General features: G+C 33.5%; 1 long non-coding RNA gene across 1 annotated transcript in view; it reads left to right on the forward strand.

Annotated features, from left to right (window-relative positions):
* Window positions 1-1,648, forward strand: part of LOC138196954 (uncharacterized) — a 118,728-nt gene extending 117,080 nt beyond the window's left edge. Inside the window, exons 4-5 of the long non-coding RNA XR_011178169.1 lie at window positions 947-997; window positions 1,404-1,648. This is a non-coding gene — a long non-coding RNA (uncharacterized lncRNA). The remainder of the gene's footprint in view (window positions 1-946; window positions 998-1,403) is intronic.
* The last annotated feature ends 2,195 nt before the right edge of the window (window positions 1,649-3,843 follow it).

Genomic DNA, 3,843 nt, shown 5'->3' on the forward strand with positions numbered 1-3,843 from the left:
ATCTGTTAGCTTGCTATCCTTGTTGTAGCTGCATTCTGAATGCACATTAAGAGCTAATGAAAGCTGCAGTCAACGGCCTGCTGTGTCCAAACATGGCCAATAAAGGATATTCTGTTTTTACTGATTAACATTTAGTATTTAATTTTTTTTGTGTGTAGAATTCTATTTTTTTAAGTGAAACTTAAGTTTCATTTAGTTTATTTGTGACTTACTATTGACTTATTACTCATTACTACATTATTCAATTTATTAAGTTGCTGTTTTTATGCTCTGATGCTCATAATATCCAACATGAGACTAAAATACTCTGTATCAAATGTAGACCAAGCTACAGTACTGATTTCCTCCTTGTGTGCATGACATTATGATGTGAAATGACCAGCAAGCTCACATTAGTAAATTTACCATCATAATAATAATAACATAATAAAATATATATACAGTAAGTTCTGGAGCAGAGATATGATTCTGCCTAGCTTTTTTGCTTTTTGTTCTTATGCATGTACCTTTATTAGGTCTCATTACAGAAAACATGATGTACAGCTTTCATGACCAGAGATCATTAGCAGATTGCAGACCTAATGCAGTATGAAATGAATCTACAGTATATGCCATGTGTATAGTGTACGGATCATGTCAAGTGAAATCCTGTCTTCCTAATAGATACAGCAGTGAAGAGAGCTGTACAGTGTTCTCTCCAGAGGCCTGGTATTGGGATAGAAACGTCTTACAATAGTGTCTAAAATAAAGCCTTAGTGCTGTCATTTCAGATAATTGTCAATTCTTTCAACTGTCACACTTATTAATAGAAGCTCTGAATGAGTTGTGGAATTTTGCCATCTGACATGTTTTATGTTTTATTTTTTGGAGATATTTTTATACCTTTTAAGAGCTTGAATCCGCTTCAATAAGACAAATTCTTTGCTGTGTTTTTTTGTTTCTGCAGAGCTGCCAAGATGTATTACAGCATCTCCTCTGCTGACCAGAAATACATTAGGTACTAAAAGGACCTAAATAAGGATATAAATAGTATATACAGACAGTTGACAACAGTCTACTGCAGTAATTAGTCCATACGATGGGAAATTGGATGTGTGCATCTGTGTAGGTTTATTTGTGAAATGGGTTACAATACCACAATAATAAATTATTAATTAGTTTGTGTCATGGTAATTAGACCTACCTTAATATGGTAAATATTTAATTATTAATGCAAATGTTTATTTTATTTGAAGTATGCAGGCATCATATGTCAAATCCAACAATCAGCTTTTATAGCTTTTATTGTATTTGATTTAGACAAGAGAAAAATAAATATAAACCTCAGTGTGCGCAGCACATACTGCACATGGACAACACTCTGAAACAGCTGCTGAATGGTTTTGTCTTTTTCTCTCTTACAGCCTATTTAGACCAGGTTAGGACATGTCGGGGAACGGTCCATGAACACGAGACGGATATAACAACCACACTGAAGCAAACCTGAGCTACCCCTCTGCATTTTTTGGTGTACAGGATGGCTTGACCAAGACTTACTGATGTACGAACTACTGACTATGTAACCGCAAGAGTTTGTTTTTAGTAATTTAAACGTCTTTGTAAACAAAAATGCAGTGTTGAGATGCTAATAAAATCTTCATTAAATGTCCTCATTTTGTATTATTTCAATAAATGCACAAAGGTTCTATCTTAACATTTTGTTATTCATTGCATGAAGTAGGCTAAGACATATGTTAGTGCTGCATAAATATTTGCCATGTATTTCAACACATTTTCAGTGTGAGTTAGGTAGGTAGGTAGGTAGGTATATACTTTATTTATCCCCGAGGGGAATTTTTTTTTCAAGTTCAAGGTTTATGCTAATTAGGTTGGCCTGCAAACACTTCAGCATATATAAATGCAGTGCTAACAGTTTAGCCTACACTATTGTGTTTCAATATTCTATAGTTAAGAATATAAATGGTCACACTTTAGCATGCTCTCTGGTAAGTGATGGTAGACTGCAAGCTAGCATTACACTGTATGTTAAATGATATTAGATAATTTTAGGATAATAAACAATGCTGTGATTGTACTTTACCTGCAAACATTTTCGCATACTCTACGCTGTGAAATACTGCTTCATGCTATTAATTCAGCATATTCCCGGTAATTTCGTATGTTGAGCGACAGTAGGCATATGAGACATATTAACATTATACATAATGCTACATTTGGTGCTTTTCATGCTCAGATTTTAGTATACACAATCTGGTCAAATATTGCTTCATGCTGTAGTTTGTGGATATGTTATGTTTAATAGGCTTCATGCGCACACTTATTAACATATTTTGTAGTACAATGGTAAGTCTCAATGCTAAATACATATTCATTCCCATACTTTTGTGGTGTCCATTTAACCTCAACCTGCCTCCTCTACCTCAGTGATTCACCGCATTTCCAAGAATAACTTTCAACCTCCCGAAGAGTTCCTGCCTGGACTTGTTGCACACAGCTTTTGGTTTGGTATTTGGAGAGAATGATAGGGATGGGAAAATAGGCATATCAGGGTGCATTAGCAAAAAGGTCAGTAACTGTGAGAACCACATAGTAATGTAGTTGGTGGGAGAAATTGAAAGCTCTTGCTTATTGTGATATAGATTTTTCAGCATATTATGGGAAATCTTTACAGAAAAAGCCCTATTACACAAAAACCTGATATTCGCAGCTGTTTTTTGCACACAGCAAGATTTTCTTGCATAATGTCATTCGCGCTAATCTTAGTAGCCTAATTGACATTTGACTGAATGTATATTATGCTAAAGAGAACTACAATGCAGATAAATAGATATTGTTATACAGTTAGTTAGGTAAGATTTTCTGGAAGCATACATTACCATATCATGTGTAACAGTAGCAAACCCTTCAAAGTAAATCTCCCATGACTACTGATATATATTGTCTGTATTATGCTTTTTGGATTTAGACAAACTAGCACTTTAACATGAAAGTCCATGATAGGGTACAGACATACAATACAGTGCAATTCAATATAATTGTATCTGTTTCATGAGTGGTAATTTTGTGTTTTTACACAGGTATAAATTGAATTGTGAGTTATAAGTTTACATCCAAATCAACTTGTAAATTGTAAATACTGAATTTGGTGATGTTCAATAAAATTGTGTCGTTTTAGATTTTTTTTTTTTTTTTTTTGTAGTAACTATAGCAAACTAAAAGTGTGTTCTGTGGCTTTTTTTTGTTGTTCTTTTTATTTTTAATATCATCAATATATTATCAATAAGTATCTATTTGTTGGTGCTGTGAGTCAAGTAAAAATGTATTAACACCAGAATGATCTAATAGTAAATAATTTGGTTTATCAGCATGGACTTGAAATAACAAAAGTAGGTTAACCCTCACAGACACAAATTCAGTGAATTAAATTACTTTACAGCTTTCATGATCACTACATAAATTTACATCTAATGGTGCAGATTACGGACATTTTATGAAGCTATAGCTTGAATCAGTGTGGACTAAACTGAAAGTGTACCTGCAGAGTACTTTCTACAGCATCTTGCTTTTTTTCGACACTTTGATTTACCAACTCTCTCACCTCAACAGGATTCTTATTAACAGTTATCTTCTGTTGTCTCCATGGATGGCCCGAATTATAGAAAACACAGCACAATGGAAATCAATCATTGTATACAGCCTAAGAAAACTGCATGTATTTTTAATAGGATGTATTAACACATACTTTTGAAATTACATGCAAGCACACATTTAAAACTGTCAATATTTTTAAAAACATTTTAAATATGGGAGCTGTGAGGCTCAGTTTCAATAGCTTTCACATCA

This window comes from Embiotoca jacksoni, unplaced genomic scaffold, assembly GCF_022577435.1.
Source record: "Embiotoca jacksoni isolate LCO1_2020_lvr unplaced genomic scaffold, fEmbJac1.0.p SCAF_14, whole genome shotgun sequence".
Taxonomy (NCBI): Eukaryota; Metazoa; Chordata; class Actinopteri; family Embiotocidae; genus Embiotoca; species Embiotoca jacksoni.